Below are 19,962 nucleotides of genomic sequence, written 5' to 3'. Positions count from 1 at the left end.
TCTCTAATGTAAGGAAGCCATCATGCAAATTAGGCTTTTGTGTTTCTTTTTGTCACCATGCTTTGGTTATTCAGTGGCACGCTTTATCGACTCCATGGTGTGATAATCTTTGTTGTTTTTGTAATTGTTTTAACCTCATACCCCTCACATCCTCTCAACCCAGTCTTACTCACTTACAGGGAGTCACTTTCTATTCAGGATTCAGGCAATGGTGTGCCCGTCATCTTCTCAATTTCAAAAAGAAGAGATATTCCCCCCCCCCCAACAGCCCTTAAACAATTCCTGCAGTTTACTTGGCTTCTAGACCCTCTTAAGCTACATGCTCATCTCTGATCCAATCATTCAGTGAAGTAAAAGCAAGAAATACACTAGCTGCCTCTGGCCTGGCTCATGCACTCTGGCCCTGGGACCTGCACACTTGGGCCTCACCTCAACCAAGAGGTGATGAATTAGGCCACAGATAAAACCCATGGGCAGTGCCTGAATAGGGCAAAAGGATGCCAAGGGACGTAAGTCAACAAATGCCCTCCCCTGCTTTCCTGACCATGTCATCTGCCAGTCCTCCTGCTTGATTTAAATGCCCTTTCTCTGTGATCCCGCCATTCTTCACGTTATGTTGTACTAGCTGCCTTATGTGACTCTTTTCACTCATGTCCCATAGAAACCTTGGGGGACAGAGGCCAGGATTAGTGTGTTTTTTTATTTCATCATACTTATCTCTAATCGACATGACACATGACATAGATGTTCAATAAATGCTTCCAGAACGAATGAATGATTCAACTTAAATTACAGCGTAAATGCAATCAAACAGCACACACACGCACTCAGAAACAAAGACAACCTCTAGGTAATGGATTGAGTGTTATTTGTTCAAATGTTACTAAAATATACACAAAAAGTGCATAGGTCATAATCAATCCATGAATTTTCATGAACATGTAACCAGAATGCCGGAGAGAGATGATATGATCAGAGTCCCTAAAGCTTTTGTTTACTACCACCTCCAAGGACAAGAAGTATCCTGACTTCTAGCACTATAGATAGTTTTGGTTGTTTTTGATAATTGCCGATTGTTCATTCTTATCACCATGAAGTATCCCATTATGGAAATATGCCACAGTTTATTTATCCATTTTAATGTTGTTTGGGTATTTTGATAACTTTCAGTTTGGAGCTATTAAAAACAGTGCTGCAGTGAATGTTCTAATGTTTCTTTGATGAACATGTGCACCTACTTCTGTTGTGAGCTACCTGGGAGAAGCCCTGCTATTGTAAAAATATACAATAGGCATATTCCAGGGATATATTCAGTTTATGACAGTATTTTCAACTTTCCAAAGTGTAGGGGTCAATGAACTCTCCAGCTGGAAACCTGAAAGTTTGAATGAGTTTTTAAATGTTCATATGTAGATTTTGTGAATACATTTTGAATGTCCACAGAGCTAAATGTGTACTAGATTTCGGCTTGAGAAATAATAAATGGATATATGCAAAAATGAATGAATGAGGTACCACCTTGGAGAACCCTGGGGAGAAGCAGAATTTGATAGAAGCAAACTTTCTCTTTCCCTGACTACATTGTAAATTAAACGGAGGACTTTGTGCAGGATTTCCTGCATAATCCCTTCAAAATGAGTTAGTCCCGCTATGTTCTAAATGGATTATGCATGAATCCCAAAACAAATCCAACTGCAATTAATGTTTTAATAAACCAGTTGCTAGTGTATGCAATACCCACAACTCGTCAGGAGGGATTTTATTATGTTTATAAACATTAATTAGCTGTTTGTTATTGTCAAACTAAATTTAAAATAAATCCAAGCATTGCTGGCCACTTGGGTGAAAATATTTCAGTGGTGACTGTAATTAGAAAATAGATGTGAGAGAATAGCCTTAATTAGTTAGCTTATGGTGCATTTTCCACTAATTGAAATGAGGAGCCCCTGTCTTGCTGAATGATAAACTGTCTTAGGTGTGAAAGTAAGGAGTGTGCTCCTTTTCTTATGAATCAAAAGCTAAAATATTCACTTAACCCTTTCCTTATGGGATTTGGATGTATACAGTGCTTCATTGTTAAGTAAAGCACAGAAAAAAAAAAATCTTAAAGAGATTTCTGGAAAATTGAAACTGAATATTCTTTGTACCAAAATAACAAATGGCCACCATGTTACCAAAATCAATCCAGGCCCTTGTCTTTCTGGTCTCCTCAGAGGGAGTTGCCCTCAGGCCTGCTCTCTCCCTGGCTCCCTGACTTCTCCTTGCCCTCACCCCTCAGTCACTGAGGTTCACCTGAAGTCCTAACCTCAGGCTAGTTCTCCGTGCCCTCTGCAGTGATTGTCTTGCTGGCTGCTCTGGTGATGTCCTTCACCTGTGCAAACTTCTAGATCTCTCCGACTTCTTGCTCCACCTAAATCCCTCATATCCTTTTTTATTATCCCTGCTTTCTGGTCCTCCAGCTGTTGTGTGGTTTGGTTGCTACCTGCCCACACCTGGATTTTCTTTGGTGATGACCCTGAGCTGCACACTCAGCTCTCCAAAGGAGCTGGAAGTGTTTGAGTTTCCCTTTTGGATCAAGCCCAAGAATGGAACTGTGCCTAAAATGTCCCTGTTGGGCTGTTCCCTTCCTTGTTTGCTGCCTCCATTCCCTTATTAACCACCCTGGAAGCATCCTTAATAAGCCACATGCATACAAATTCTCATCTCGAAGTCTGTTTCTACTAAGCTGGTCCAGGACAAACACCAAACAGGATGCCTCTTCTTCCTCTCCAAATACGCAGCTCCTTGTATCATTCAGCTCTCAGTGTTAACATCACCTGCATCGGAGAAGAAGCCTCTATCCCTTTCTCCATTCACCTGCTGCTTTCAGCCAAGGAGTAATGTACCTGTGGCTCCTGACAGTATGGGTCATCTGCTTGCCCACCCTCCTCTCCATCTGTGAGGAAGGCACCTGACCGTCTTCCAGCCTCATCCTTTTCTGTGTATAGCATTGTGTCATTCTCAACCTGACCTGGCATCTGAGCCAGCCATGACACCCAGACCAATATCCAGGTCTGTTGCAGTCACACTCATGGATGCTTTTGAAAGCTAACTGATCCATTCACTTCTCCATGACCTTGTCCCCACGAGGCACACGAGGCTTCACTTGAAGCCAGTGAGTATATCTGTGACCAACAAGCCTTTCCCCAGAACGCTGGCAACCAAGCTGGAAACATGCACTGGGAAAGACAGCAAGTCTGCAAGGGACGTTCTGTGTGTTTGGTTTCAGTTAAACTGAAAGTTTTAAAATTTTACTCACATCTCTCCTCTGGCTTTGGCAGGTTTCCTGAGAAATCTCTCTATCGGTGGGTCTCATAAAAAAAAATTTAAGGAAAAATGTGTGCACTGGAAAGAGTAAATAACTAGGACTGCCGTGGTTTTTGCTGTTTTGTTTTGTTTTCCATGGTTTGCTTAGCAAGATGCAGCCGACAAGGAAATTTCTATAGAGGCCCCTAAATCACTTAATGGTGAAAGGAATTCCCAAATGGCCTTATCAGCATCTATGCAAAATCATAAGATATCTGCACTAAGCAATAAATCTGACGTGGAGCTTGGTTTCCTGACATTTGCTCGAATCCTCAGAGAACTGGAGTTACTGTATATCCTGGTACTGTATTTGAATTCTGAAATGCTATGCCTGGATGGCTGCCCATGGGGACAGGAAATAAAGCTCCATAACTGAATGTCAATTTAAAAAAAAAAAGGTCTGAGCATTATTAGTTGCAGCAATAGTCTGTGTGATACTAGCTCATCTTTCTTTCTTTCTTTCTTTCTTTCTTTCTTTCTTTCTTTCTTTCTTTCTTTCTTTCTTTTTCTTTTCTTTCTTTCTTCCTCCCTTCCTTTCTTCCTTTCTTTTTCTTTCTTCTTGTCTCAAATGTTGCATTCTCCAGTAAAGCTCATTTGCATTGCTGTCCCATGTGGGGATTGTGCATCCCAGTACATGATAAAGACACAGAAAGGAATTAGGTCACTAGGCCTGCTCTTTTTTCTGTTAATAACCCCATCCAACCTCCTCCTTCTTAATCCTGTGCAGACAAAAGCAATGGAAGCTAAACCTCCCAGAGCCCTGATAGGGAAGGCGGATGAGCAAATCCACCAACATGCATCCTTTTACTCGCTATGGATGTATTTAATTAATCCCATGTGGACTGGCCTTATTCAAATAAAACTATATTTTATAAACCGCTGCCTTGTTGTCTGGTCTGTGTGGTGACCCCTGCCTGAGGCAGCTGTGCCGTTTTAAGCAAGTCATTTATTAAGGGTTTGGGCTTCTCTGTGCTAATGGCGTCATGCAGGAAAGAATCTGTATTCTATGCAGGGTGAAATGTGCCCAGTGGGTGAGGAATTAGGAGAACACTAGATGGGTACAAAGCAGTGGCAGCAGGCAGGGAGGGCTGGGAGCAACTAGCTCCCTGTTGTAGCTCCCTAGTTTCAGGCAGTGAGCTCAGAAAGTAGATGCCCTCCACCTGCTGGTCCCCACTTGGGAAAGTTTGTGGAGCCAGGCAGAAGTCTTTAAGGCAATACACTGCTGAGTATCTTTGCAATCCTCTTACGACCTGTCATTTTCTAATCAAGACAAGCCCATGTTAGTGAAGTGAGGTTGTCAGAATAATGGCACTATTAGAGAACTCTCTGTGAGAACTCAGTATGTATCAAGCGCTGACTCACTCAGTCCTCGTTCAAATTCCTTGAGGTAGCTCATGTTAGCATCCTCTGTTACAAACACAGAGCGTAGGACAGTGACACAAGAATGTCCAGTGTCATTCTGCTAGCAGACCCTGGGACTCACATTCAGCGAGTCCTGGGGACCTGGAAAATTTGGTCTTCACTGTCCCACAGCATGGTTTCACCCTGAAAAAGAGTTGAACACTTAGAATGTTCCTTTTATAGCCAGGGCATCTGTTCAGCAAAGAACCTGGCCTAGACTGCCATGACATCCCTGAGCTGGAACTCATTCCCCCAAGGCCACTGGGAGTAGACTGGGACTGTGGGTGTCCAGTCCATGTTGCTGGAAATAAAGGACTCCATCCACTCACAGCAGCATGAATGAAGCTCATGATGCCACTGGGAGAACACCTGCTGCCAGGAGCACAGGTAGCCAGTGTTCCCACTCTAAGTCCAAATACAAGTCCAGCTGCCCACAAAGCCAGAAATCATGGCAGTTGTCCTTACCGCTGGTATAGGGAGCTACTGCCTGGAAGGAGAAATTTTCGGGGGCGGGGGAGCGTGTGTGTGAGAAAGAGAGAGAGGAGAAAGAGAATTCTTGATGTTGGTAACACAGGAGTAGTTACTCTGTATTAATTCGTTGGCTTAATCTAAGAATGTGTGTTCTTTTCGCATAACCCAAGAAAATGTCTTGTGACTGTGACAGCCCCAGGATCTGCTGTCAAAACACGCCTGTACATGGCCCACTGGCAGCTGATGTGGGACCCAGTGTTTCCTGCTACAGAATGTGGGGGGTTGCAAGGGGTAGAAGCAGCATGGAAGGCAAGTTCCTTTGTGGATGGCTCCAAAGCTTCCTTCCACCCTCTGCTGCACCTTGGTTGGGTAAAGAGCCCCTCAGATGAACACAGTCTATATGGTTTATTCCAGTAATGGATCATATGAGTGGTTTGGAGACTGCAGTGAGTCAGTTACCTGGGGGAGGAGTTTGGAGAGTTTAAAGCTCACCTTGGAGAGAGAGCAGCTAGGGGAGCCCTAGGAGTCAAGTTCTCTGTGGGCCGATTTGCTGGGATACATCTGCCCTGACACACTCCCCACTATTCCTCACCTCCTTCCCTTCTAGTTTCCACCACCAGGTTGCTCCAACCTGCTGAGATGCCCAGGCCCAGCCTCTTCTCAGGATTACACTCTGGTTTTTCTGGAGGTAAAAGAGGCCTGGAGCTTGCATGTTTGTCTGCTTTGGTTTGGTTTGCAGGGGTAGGGTAAGCATTTCCATTTTTCAGGGCGTCCTCAGGTCCTCTGAGTGGCAAACACAGCTAAGGCAGGGGGAAGTTTGAAGAACAAACAACGTGAGCCAGTGGTTTCTTTCTCTCTCTCCCCGCTTCCCCTTCCCCCTCTCCTTCTCCTTCTTTGTCGTGTGCTCTGAATTTCAAATGAATAAGTAGCTAATCTTAAAAACAACAACAAAACACTGACCTGACTTCTTTTATTCGTTTTTTCTGTTCTTGGACTTCTATTGATACAGCTGCACAGCATCCCATTCTCTAGTGTCTGGTCCCTTGGTTCAGACATTAATGTTTTTGACATTTTTCCATTTTATGGCGTATGTCAATGGTTCATTTCTTCCATTGCTCAGTGGTATCTTCCATGAACAAACCACAGTTTGAATGTCCATTCTCCTGTTAAGTGGACTTCAGGTCTGTTTCAATAATCTTGTCTCCTAGGTAAATATTCAGGAGGAAAGGGCTGATAGGGCTTTTCAACTTTTTAACAAAAATTTTAAACTGCTTTCCACAGTGATTGGACCATTCCATATTCCCAGAAAAGGTGTATGAGCGTGCCAGTCTTTCTGCATTCTTGCCTCTACTTGAAACTGTCTTCATCACTTCAGATGCTGTTTAAGGAAAATAGGATGGCTTGGACTGTTAGCTGGAATGAAAGCTAACTGACTCATCTCCCGTGGTAAGCAGCGGGTACTTCTACCCCACTGACCTCGGGCTTGGGCAGGTGATTTGGTTTGGCCACTGGAAGGATAATGGCTAGGACACAAGCAAAACCATGGACTGACCTAGTACAGGCAGTTCTTGACCTTCTGAAATCTCTGCCCCTGCCATGAAAATGCTGTGTCCTTGGTTAATCTATTGACCCAACAAGGAGGGGAGATGTGGGAAAGAGTGGGAGACAGACTGCTGACCGCAGCGGATTGCAGGCCTCCTGCACCTTTTAGGTGTAGTAATATTTGTCTGGGTCTCTTGGGCTGTGACTGATGACCACTACGGACACAGATATCCTCAGCTATCTCATCCAACTGCCTACAAGCACAGCTGCCCTACCCCCAGCCCGACTGTGTGCAGAAGCCTTCACACAGCCAACATAATGAACAGTTGCGTTCTCACTGCTGTCAGAAACCTTGAACTCCCTTCCACTCAATATTTATCAAAGCCTTGATTAAAAGAGACAATATTTACCCAACGCTTCCTGAAAGCTGTGCTATCCAGCCATTGCCCATGTTCTCTTACAACATCTCTGGGTGGTGATCCCAGGCGGCAGAGGTCTTCCAAAACAGCTTGGAACAGCTCATCAGTGGATTCTAGAGGAAGTCCTGTGGAAAAACTTTCACAACACTTGTGTCTTTTATGCCTGTTGTAAGGACTGAGTAGGGATACTCCTGTAAGATGGTGCTGTCATTTCTACTTTCAGGATCAGGGGCAGCTGCAAATCTCCTAAAGCATTTTGAGTTTTTATTGGGTCATCAGTCATGTGACTGATTCAGTTTCTTTATTTGTGCCTTTACCACCATTACCACCAAATCCAATTCAAATTTTTGACCCACTGACAAAAATTTGACAGCTGTCCTTAGCCACTGGGAGTATATGTTGTGAACCCTCTTAAATTCTGGCTACTTCCCTAATTGAAAATGCTGTCTAATCCTCTGTGGGGGAGGGGCTTTGGCAAGGACTTGGTGACAGAATGTTGTGGCAGCCATCCCAGGTCCTCCCACCCCCTCATCTGCCTGGTTTCATCAGGGGGCCCTACCATTTATCATTCTGATTATTTCTACATCCAGACACCATCACTTTGCCCTCTTTAGCTCAACAAGCGCATACTGAGCCTACACACCGCATCAACTCTGCCTGTGGCATTGAAATAAAACCAAAATATGATTGGTCCTTGCCCATAAAACACTGAACAGTAAATTGAGGACCATAGCATCGTTATATAACCCTACGGGCTACTGGGGGCTTCACATGAAAATGACATGCGTGGAGTGTTTGGGCCTCAGCAAGTATCTACTGAGTTTCATTATGATTACTAATAAGGTAATCCTGTTTTGTTTTGTTTTGTTTTGTTTTGTTTGACTCTTCCAGAAGACTTAGCTACTATTCTAGCCAAGAGACCCATCACATTGAACTTCCTCTGACGTTTTGGCTGGAGTAATCTTAATTCTTAAACCTAAAAACATGTAGATTCATTATTTATTTGTGAAAGCATTACAGAGAGAGATTCTCCATCTACTGGTTCACTCCCCAGACATCTAATGCTGGGCCAGGCTGCCATCAGCAGTCAGGAACTTCTTCCAGTTCTCCCATATGGGTAAAAGGCCCAAGCCTGTGAGCCATCTTTTACTGTTTTCCTCATACATTAGCAGGGAGCTGGATCCAATGGGAGCAGCTGATGGGATGGGATGCTGGTGTAGCAGGCAGTGGCTTAACCCACTGTGCCACAGTGTCAGCCCCTATAGTAATCTTTAAAAGATAACTTTTCTGGCCAGCAAAGGCAGAAAGAGCATTGAGCAAAGATTGACCAATGAATCCGGAATTCGATAACAGGAAGGAGTATCATTGGGTGATTGCAGAAAATGATGAGTATAGTTAACAAAAAGAGAACATTTTGAATTATCTCTCCTCAAAGAAGTGATTCATGTTAATGTGATAGAAATTCTAATCACCTTGATTGGATCATTATGAAATGCATGCATATATCGAACGGTGTCCCATAGAAATAGGTGTAAACATTACATGTCAATAAAAGATGCAATTTTGGAGTGTGGTATGATGACTCAGTGGCTAAATCCTCGCCTTGAGCATGCCAGGATCCCATATAGGCACCAACCAGTTCATGTCCCAGCTATGCCATCCAGCTCCCTGCTTGTGGCCTGGGAAAATAGTAGAGGACGACCCAAAGCCTTGGACCCTGCACCCATGAGGGAGATGCAGAAAAGTTTCTTGCTTCTGGCATTGGATAGGCTCAGCTCTGGCTGTTGTGGCCATTTGGGGAGTGAACCAGCAGATAGAAGATCATTCATTGTGTCTCTCCTTCGCTCTGTAAATTTGCCTTTCTAATAAAAATAAATGATAATATAAAATAAGTAAATAAAATAGGTAAGCTCTCTTATTACAACTACACATGCACACACATACCCCTGTAAATTTGAAATTATGTTAAAGCTTTCACATCTCCTTGTTCCTATCTTTATATATGTATATATATTTGAGAATCATTTATTTAAATTGGAAAGGCAGATTTGCAACGAGGAGAGACATAGCCATCCTCCGCAGCCTCCCCCGGGTAGAGGCAAGGAACTGGGTCAGAAGTGGAGCAGCAGGACACAAACCAGTGCCCATATGGGATGCCAGTGCTGCAGGTAGAGGATTAGCTCGCTATGCCAGTGTCAGCCCCTGTTCTTCTCTTTATCACTTCTGTTTTCCTCTCCTGGGCTGATTCCACTTACTGGTTCTTGCTCTACTCTTATCACTCTCATGAATTCTCTCTAGCCATCTCAGGTACTGAGAGTCCTACATAAGAACCTTGTGCCTGTCTGAAAGAGGGATTGGAAAGGGATGAAGCAGCACATCTTAACTCATAGTAGAATATCCCGTTCATCTTCCTCCAAATCACAACATTTTTGTACCATAAGGTTCTGTAATTCCAAGAGTTTTAAGTTGCAAGCATGAGTAGACAAGGCCTTGAGCAATTTTAGAAGTTCCACCTTGCAGGATTATTCATCGTTAGGGTCCATTGCCCTGGCATGTAAGTCAGAGCAAAGCTCTGAGGTCACAAAATAATTGTCGAGCTCCTCAAAATTTTTGGAAGGAAAAGGAAAAAAGAAAAATCAAACATGGGAAACCTTTTGTCAACACTTCTATTTATTTTTCTCTTTATTATTTGAAGTTGTGCAATCTTTTAAACATTTTGCCACATTCACTTCAACTGTAGACATTTTACACACACACATTCTTTTTAAGTTATTTGAGTGCCTTGCACAGTGGTGTAGCAGGCTAATCCTCCTACAGGATCAGTATCTCATATGGGGATTGGCTCTATCCTTGCTGCTCCACTTCTGATCCAGCTCTTTTCCAGTGGTCTGAGAAAGCAGTGGAGCATGGCCCAAGGCCTTGGACCCCTGTTCTCACCTAGAAGACCCAGAAGAAGTTCCTGGCCTCAGACTGGCCCAGCTCTGGCCATTGTGGCCGTTGGTGAGTGAATCAGTGGATGGATGATCTCTCTGTCTTTCTCTTACCCTCTCACTATATCTCTCTGACTTTTAAGGAAAACAAATTGTTGTTGTTGTTTTAAAGAAGAAAGCTATTTGAAAGTCAGAGTTACAAAAGGAAGGGTGGAGGAAGAAAAAGATCATCTACCTACTGGCTCACTTCCCAGATGGCCACACTAACCAGGGCTGGGCCATGCTCAAGCCAGGAGCCGGGAGCTTCTTCTAGGTCTCCCACACGGATGCCAGGAACCATCTTCCACTGCTTTTTCCAGTCTGTTATCAGGGAGCTGGATCAGAAGTAGAGCAACTGGGACATGAACTGGCTCTTAAATGGGATGTCGTTGTCTTGGGCAGAAGCTTCACCTGCCACTCTTTAGAGAAAGTTAATATCACAGAGTGACAGCTTCAGACAGTGATCAAACTGTGGAGAAAGGAGAGTGTGTTGTCCTCTACGTGGGAGGAGTCAGTGAGAATTGTTTGCACATACTTTTTGAACTTTCCTGTTAATAAGTTAATATGATCCTCCTAAAATGCCTTCATCTGTCTTCATGAAAAGATCACCCTAATATCAGAAAATCATTCAGAATGACCTCGACATCAGTTGCACTGTGGGTCTTATCTTGGGATCTGCCCTTTGAAAGCTAGAAGCAGCAACTAGACACCCCATGCTGAGGAGTCCTGCCAGCACGAGGAAAGGTGAGATTGTAATTCTTCAAAAACATTTATTTTATTTGTTTGAGAGGTAGAGTGACAGAAAGAGAGGAGCAGACACAGAAAGAGACTGTCCATCTGCTTGCTCCCTCACCAAATGACCGCAACAACTTGAGCTGGGCCGAGGCTGAAGCCAGGGCCCAAGTTGGTGGGCCATCTCTTGCTGCTTTCCTGGGCACACTAGCAGAGAGCTGGACTGGAGGCAGAGGTGGCAGGACTCATGTTCTGAAATGAAATGCCAGCATTGCAAGCAGCAGCTTAACCCATGATGCCTTAGTGCTGACCCCGAGATAATAATTTTTAAAAACAAAATTCTTTCATTTAGATGGGAACTAATTCTTGAATGCTATTGTGATTATGCTGAGTGGGCACAGGCTGAAACCAGCAAATCCTCCGGGAAGCTTCTTTTCTCAAGGAAATTTGTTTAGAGCTCGAGGGAGTGGAGAGTGTGATGCCATCCCCCACCCCCCCAACAAAAATGACTTTTCAACAACAGGCATGCGTCAAGCACCTGTTCAGTGTGAATCACTGAATCACAGGTTGAACTTGTTTTTGTGAACATGTCTGTTTAACCTGTAAGTGCTTTCTCAAGGCCACTGAAAGAAAGGCGGTATAGCTACACAGGTGTTTCAGAGCTAGAGGACAATGGGATGCAGACAGAGTCTTCTGCGTGGCAGGCTCCCTGGTGCTGGGTGAGAGGAGCTTGGTTCAGCACGGGGGCTCCTCTTGTCCATCCAGCTGAGTACCGGAGTCGGTGGTGGGGTGAGGAAGTCCCAGGCACCAACCCACGAGTAATTCTCATTCTGTGGTCCCCAGCTAAGTAGTTACCCTTTTGGAAGAAGTTCTTCTGAAAAGTCAAGGTCAGACATACAGATATTTTGTCCAGGAGTGTACCCTGGCCCTGCAGTAGATCAGTTTGGGTCTAACCTTCTCCCACCTCTCAGGCATTCAGATCTTGTCCCCCAAACCTCCTCCACTTCCTTCCTGGATGGTGGGAGTCTGCACTTCGTACCTGCTGTCCCCCACCAGCCCCTTTATCTCCCCTCTGTTATAAGCACCTCTTTGGTGTGCTGCTGAGACGCTGGGACTACAAACAGGATCTATGAGAAGCTGTGAATGTGAGGACTCAGTGACCTGGACAGGAAGTTGACTGTGGAGCCCAACTGACATCATTTGGACGGGTTGCTTCCTGCTCTAAATTCCAACTGGGTGTAGTAACAGCTGCAGCCTCCTGATGAGGGTTCACAAACCCATGCACCTGTCACACACTGAGAGGCCAACCTCTATGAACAGGTCTCTTTAGTCATCCCGTCAACCCATAAGAATGTTGGTTAACATGTCCCAACTATTCCTTGGTATGGACACTTGACCCATGCTGCATCGATCAGGTTATTTCCTCTAGGAATTTTACTTCTGAATCAAGTGAAAAGACAGAAACATTTATGGAGGCAGGTGTCTGAGGCCCTGCCATGGAGAGGCAGCTGTGAAGATGCAGTGTTCACCTTCTAGCCCCCAAAGGGACTCTGGTCCATATCCTGTCTGAGACCTGGCTCTACAGGGGTTGCTTTGGCCCCTGTGAGCTCCCTAGGCCTCGCCAGTCCAGTCCATACATATTTGGTCTGAGTTATTATTCCTAATCTATTTCTATCATCTGTAACCCAGTCATCCTGGTCAGTACATGGATGGCAAAACAGAACGTGAATAGCTTGTGTTTGCTTCTAAATGCCAGTGTTATAACTTATTTTATGAATCTGAAAGGAGGAGTTACAGAGAGATTTTTTCATCTGCTGGTTCATTTGTCAAATGGCCTCAATAGCCAGGGTTGGGCCCGATTGAAAACAGGAGCCAAGAACTTCATCCTGGTCTCCCACATGGGTGCAGGTTTCCTAGCACTTGGGCCAGCTTCCATTGACATCCCAGGCCATTAGCAGGAAGCTGGATCAGATGTACAGCAGCCAAGAGTTGAACCGTTGAATGTCTGGACTTGAAGCTGAACGAGTCCAAGGCCAAGAACCTCAATCATCTGAAAGCTTATTCACCCATGCATTGGTGTTTGGTGTTGACAGCTTAGACTCTGGTGTGGACCACCTAGGACACATTGGTGAGCTTTCTCTGTGTTCTGGGCTTCTTCACATTTAGGCAGCCAAGTCTAAGACCGGATAGGTAGAAGCCCTATGGCCTGTTACCACCTGAATTCAGAAACCACCTTACATGGCTTCCCCCACAATTCAAGGAGAGAGAAAGTGAAAGCCACTTCTTGGTAGGGGAATAGGTAAGTTCTGGGAGAGCATATGGACCAGAAATAATCACTTTGGTCATTTTGGAGGGGAAGAAAAAAACAAAACCTTGTCTCATGTCCTAGGGGAGATAAAAGGAATACTAATATTTGGCTGGTCAGGAAATCTGTATCTTGTCAATCAAGGACGTGGAAAAAATATATAAAGACATTTGTATTTAAAAGGAAAAAAAGTGGAAACATACAAATAATATCCATATCCATATGTTTTTGTCTCATAAGTAAAAACATTAAAATCTGCTTGGAAACGGGGTGTTTGACCTCGTGTGGGTCCTTCTTGCTTCTTTTCCAAGATCTATTTTATTTATTTGAAAGGCAGAGTTGCAGAAAGAGAGGGAAAGACAAAAAGAGAAGTCTTCCATCTGCTGGTTCACTCCTAAAATGACCACTATGCCCAGGGCTTGGCCAGGCTAAAGCCAGAACCCAGGAATGCCACGTGAAGTAGCAGCAGGCCAGGTGCATAGGTCATCCTGTGAAACTTTCTCAGGTACATTACCAGGGAGCTGGCTTGGAAATGGAGCGGCCAGGACTCAAACTGGCACCCACATGGAATGCCCACATGGAAGACTGCAGCTCACCCTGCTGTGCCATTACCCTGGCATGAGATACTGCTTCTTAATGTGAACCTGTGACCCCTGTTATGATAGAGGCAGTCCGTGGAAGTGTTGGCATCAGAGCTGGCTGCAGAGATGCAACTCACCCAATCAGAAAAGAAAATTAACAACAAAACTGCAAAGGAAAACAAGGTTAGGAGGAAAGGAAATGATTGGATAATGTACTATGTTCCCACCTCACTGTGTTGGAGATGTGCCAGCTACTTCCTGCTGGGCTGGGAGCTGATGCTGTATTTGTTTCTGCAGCCAATGATGCCCGAATTGCCTCAGTACTATTTCTTGTTTGTGCCATTCCTACTAGCCTACCTCCAGCGCCTATGACCATGGTATCTGGGGACAGCTGTCAGAGTTTTCTGCTCATCTTGCACACAAGACAGGATCTCGGCCTAGATTTACTATCTTCATTCCCAAGGGAAAGCAAAAGGAGGTGGCATAGGACTGTGATGGGAGAGAGTAATCAGGAACGGCTTGGGGAGTCCTACAAATAGAGCTCGGACTTGAAACTTTAGATCTAATTGTGTGTCAGAAGCATCCCTGTTATATGTGCTGGTAATCCATTTTCAAAATGACCATCTTTACATTTCTAGCTCAGTCTGGCACGCTCCAGACCCAGTCCACACCCATGCCAAGGGACACTACAGCCATGTCCAATCTAGATTGCACTCCCATTCCAGCTTTCACACTAACCAGTGGGAGCCACCATCCAGCCAGGGCATCCGCTTGGCTCCCCAACCAGGCCTGTTCCCAGCCACAGATCTTGTGCATGTCAGTGGTTGCCCTGACCCAGCTTGGCATAGCCCATCCCCAATCTTGGCCTTTGCCATTGGATTTCAATCTGGCCTGTCCTGGCCTGCCAATCCCAACTCTTTCTGGAAGGTGATATATTCAAGACCTGCTCAGTCTATTCCCATTGCTAGCTCATATAAACCGGTAGGTATGATAGCCTAGCCTGGCATGACCTCCACTCTGGCTTGGCTCCTGCACATGCCAGTGGACTAAGGTTGGCCAGGCCCTGCCTATTCCACCACCCTCCAGAACCAACCCACACATTTGCCAGTGGGTGGTGCTACCTCTCCCAGCCTGACCAATACCCAGGCCTAAATCCCATGCACACCAGTGGGAGCTATGTCCCAGCAGGGAGGGTTTCATGTTTCCCCAGCAAGCCCACTCTCATACTCAGATCTCACATATGTCAGAGGGTACTAGGCCCTTACCCGGCATAGTCTGCCCCCTCAGACCTGGCCTTTTTATGACTCGGTAGATGTTGAGGCCCAGCCCACCCCACACCCTGTTTTTGGGTACACCTGCAGGTGCTACAGCCTGGACCAGCCCAGCCCAGCCTGTTCCCAGCCCCAGTACCCATGAGTGTCAGAGGATTCCATGATCATGCCTAGCTCAGCCTGTCACTACCCCCAGCTTTTAAGCTAGCCAAGTGGAAATTACAGTTCCACAGGAGTGGGCCCATGTATCCCCACAGGATATGCCCCCAGACCTGGTTCTCTGGTGTGCTGATTAGTGTCATGGCCCAGACTAACATCAGCCTTCCCTTGCTCTGACTCTCACTGGTCTCGGGGTTTATTCCTGCCAGGAATCCCCGAGTTCACTGGGGGTGAAGCGTCGGTATTGTTTGGCCACAGAACCACCAGAGACAAACTGGTGAGGGATGTCTGTTTATTAGCACAAAATCCAAGGTTTCAGATACTAAGAAAGAGGAGGGCAGAAGGGTGTCTTCCAGCAGTCTCCCTGTCCAATAATAACACTGTAATTGGCTATTACCCTTGACCTTCCAGTCATGTCAGAGGTCACGTTCTACATGCAGGCCTGGAAGCTGTGCCTCAGGTCATGAGCAACTGGACTGTAACACACCACCAACAGGTAGCACACAGAGACAATTGTCCACACACTGTCAGGTACTTGTGATCTAGCCCTGCCAGAGAGGCCCCAGCCCTAGATTTAGTGTATGCCAGTGAGTGGTGGTCATCTGTGATCCATGCTAAATAGCCCAGCTCAGGTCTCCCAGGTGGGCTGGTGCATTGGTCTGACCCATAAAGATCCTCCAGGTCCTCCCTCCAAACTACTCAGTTTCAGCTCCCTCACATACCTGCAAATACAGTGGCTTTGTTGATGGAAGTCCCTCAGAAATTATTCCTCACCTGCAATATACTCCTTCAGTGGTCCTCCCTCCCACACAACCCTTTCCCCCTTCCCTGGGCAATCTACAGTCCCTGTGCCCCAGCCCAGTCTTCCAGTGTGGTGATGTGCTGGCCTAAAGCTCTACTTGTACACTAGGGTCCCAAGCTCCAGGCATGTGTGCTGGTCTGGGACCTCACTCCTCTGCATACTCAAGTTCCTAGCCCATTCAATCAAAGTTCCCCAAGCCAAATCCACCAGCACACCATGCCAGCATGTTAACTTAGGGTTCTCCCCTCCCCTCCCTCCAGGGACCAAGCAAGTGGGGAAATCCCAGGCTTGCCCTGGCTGCCTTGGCCTGAGCCCCCAGGTGTCCACAGGCCCCACCAATGCTATCCTCTAAGCCACCTGCAAGCCCGCATCGCTAGACTCCCATGAGCCCACATTCCTGTGGTGGCGTGCTGCTGGAGCCGTGGCAGGTGTCATTATTTCATTCTATCAATTGCTATTTTATTTTTCAATTTTTATTTTATTTTTAATACTATCATGTGGGCCTTTGATTAGTGTGGGAAGGGTCAAATTATGGAAGATTGGTGGCACACATATTTTACCTCCTTTTATTCACCTCATCTGCTGTGGCAGAGGTGGGAGATGAGGGAACCACTCCTTGCTGTCACACTGTGTCAGCTACCAAGGATGAAAGACTCACTTGACAACACCCTAGAGACCTCAAAATGGGAATAGTATTCCGAGGGTGTTACCTGAGTGGGTTTGGTAGTTCTGAGTCGTCATATTGATCATACCAGAGTTGAGGAAATCTTTCCAAGGTCTCTTGGCTGACCAAGTCCACCTCAGAGCATCCACAGACTCAGACGCTTGCTGCGAAGCTTGAGCAGGAGAGTGGTCTGACCTGTTCTGCTTTCCATTTTCTGCTGAGGCACTCAACATCCTCTGCTGGCCTAGATTAGCCAGCTGTCATGTCTCCTGTGTGTATCTGAGCATGCTGCCACTGCACAGACATCAGCTACTGAAGAGGCCCAGTCCTGATACATGCACTCCAAGATCAATATATGTGATTTTCCCTATCACTGGTATTTGGGTTTAGAGATCTTATTGGAGAGTCCCCCAAGAGACTTCTGGGGTGACTTCAGACTTTACTCTTCAATGTGTCAGCTAGTGCAGGGTCAGGTTCACTCTGTTACCTGCACCAGCCAATGCACAGGCCGGTGTCTGCAGCTCCCTGGTCCGTTCAGCCCCCATCCCATCTCTCATGGCTTAGCTCAGCCCAGTCCTATCATAACCGAGTTGGGTTAACCCCAATAACTCACCAGGTGTGCCCCTATCTCCAGGTTTAGCATTTGCTGGCATGTGCTGCATTGGAGCAGTCTGTCCAGCATTCCATCTTGGCTGTTGTACACACCCATGGGTACTGCAGCTTAGCTGAGGCTGATTCAGCCTCAGTCCTGGCCCACAAGTGTATGCCCATGGGTGTTGCTGCTTTGAGAAGCTTGCTCCACCTTACCTCTGACTCACATGAGTGTCAAGTGGGTTCCTGTCAAGTAAGATCTGTGGTCCAACCTGGCTATACCCATCACCACCTCCAGCTCTGTGTATAACCCAATGGGTATTAACATCCCGCAGAGGCAAACCCACAAGTTACTACAGAATCTGCCCCCCTAGACCCAGTTCTCTTGCTTTCTGGTGGGTTCTGAGGCCCAGCCTGATGTGGCATACCCCCTGCTCTGATACATGTGGGTGGGTACAATGGCCTAATCCAGCCAGGCATGCCCCCAGCTCCAGCTTTTGTATGTGCCAGAGGGTGACAGATGATGTTAGCTCAATGCAGGTCTCCCATGTGGACAGATGCCTTGGCCTGACTCAGACATCTCCTCTAGCTGCCCCCTCTGAACAATTGTCTGGTCCATGGAAGTCCCCAGAAGTCATTCCTCTCATGTCAAACAACCCTCAACTGCTTCCTTTCCAACATATTCCCAGACTCCCTTCCCTGGGCAATCTGCAGTTTCCCCACTTCAGGGCATGGGGTGGTATGTCTTGGCCCAGCGTTCCCTGTCTTTGCCACAAATCTTAAAAATAAATATAGATACATAGATAGATAGATAGATAGATAGATAGATAGATAGATAGATAGATAGATAAAATAAGCAACTATGCTGGCATACTGGTATAATTAACACAAGTTTGTCGTTAATCAAGCTCAGAATTCCTGCCAGCTACTGGCTGCTTTTTCCCTAGCAATGTAGCACTTGCCTAGGTACAAGACAACGTGGGCAGTTGCCAAGGCTGGGGGACTCATTCCTTTATCTTGTGCAGATCACACCAGTTGATTTATTAGTAATCAGAAGACAGAAATCCTCACCTGTTATCTCAATGAAGAGAATTTCATATAACAGTTGCTACCCTTGTGATTAGAAGGGTAAGATATGAACCCTTAGGTGTCACATTTCAGGAGCAACTACCCCATCTAGCACTGGGGGATAAAACAGAACCATCAGAACCACTGGCACTTGGCTGCATAGAGAAGCACCTCATAGTGCTGAAGCCCAGAAGCTCCTGAAGAGGAGACTCAGCAGTGAGACTCAATTTGCAAATGGCTCTAGCAAAAGGAACTTCCACTGCCATTAGGGGGAAGTGAACCTGGGTAGCTGCTGTTGAGAACCGAGAACCGGACAGAGTCAGGTACAGGAAGTGAGGCTTGGGAGAGGCTGAGGGAGAGACTGAGAGATCTTCTGTCTGCTGCTTCATTCCACAGATGGCTACAATAGCCAACACTGACACTAAGATCTGGAAGTTTCTTCTGCCTCTCCCATGTGGGTGTCAGAGCCCCAAATACCCCGACCCTCTTCCGCTGCTTTTCCCAAGCCATTAACAGGGAACTGATTATGACGTGCAGCAGCCTGGATACAAACCCACATGGGATGGTGATGTCTCAGGCGGCAGCTTTACCAGCTACACCCACAACAGTGGTGCAATATACGTGCATTTGATGTATACATTAAAATAATGTATATTTCTGTGGAAAAAAGACAAATCCATGCATAAGAGAGATTTTCAAAAAGTCCATGGAAAATACATTCTGTGAAAAAACCTGTGTCTGGGTTTCAATTTTTGATGTACCAAAATAAGCTTATATTTTAAATCGATTTTTTTTCCATCAGGTTTTTGGAGGACTGCTTATACTCAATGAAAGTAGGGAGAACGGTGTCTAGGGAACTATTGGAGAATTCAGGTGCTGTGGCGGTTAATTTGGGCCTTAAGAGACTGGAAAGGACGCAAGAAAGAGGGAACTGGGTGAGGGCCAGCCAGGTGGAGGAGATGGTGTGAGTGGAGGCATGGAGTATGGCAGAGCTCAGCTACCCAAAGAAGCAGGAAGTACCTAATGCAGGTGTTGTGGTGCCTCAGTCCTCCACAGAATGGAGCTGGGACTGTGTTCTGGAATGGAGTCAGAGAGCCTTGGCTGTCAATTGGGTGGAGGGAACCTTGGAATTGGTGCTTGCTGTTCCCATTCCTTGCACTGAGTACAGTAGCACACAGAGAACATGCTGACTCCTGGACCTCACAAGGCGAGCTCACCTGGTGTGGAAAAGCGGCTTCCTGTCCACAAGGGAGGGGTCACTTCTGGCCCTGTTGCACAGGCAGCTCGGGGAAATAGGGGAGAAGGGTTACTTTATCTGCCTGCCTTGGATTCTGAGCCCAGTGCCTCATTTGCATATCTCTATGGCAGGCCACCGTGGCAGGGAATAGAGGGGTCCCTGGTGCTCAGTCCACTCTGCCAAGTGTGGGGACTGGAGATGTTCACAGGCCCCAGTTCATCTAGGAGGTGGGTTGCCATTAATGCTTGCTCAGAAAAGGCCAAACAGCTCCTGCCCTGTAAATTATATCTCATTTCTTTAAAAAATGTGTATGGCAGGAGAAGCGGCAGAGACGCAATGGAGGGAACTTGAAAAGGGGGCAACCTGGAAAGGCAAACAGGAAAAAAAAATGGGCCTGGTGCATGC

Source organism: Ochotona curzoniae, unplaced genomic scaffold (assembly GCF_017591425.1).
Source record: "Ochotona curzoniae isolate NIBS_2020 unplaced genomic scaffold, NIBS_Ocur_1.0 contig_3520, whole genome shotgun sequence".
In the NCBI taxonomy this organism is placed as follows: domain Eukaryota; kingdom Metazoa; phylum Chordata; class Mammalia; order Lagomorpha; family Ochotonidae; genus Ochotona; species Ochotona curzoniae.
Note: the sequence above shows the minus strand (reverse complement) of the source record.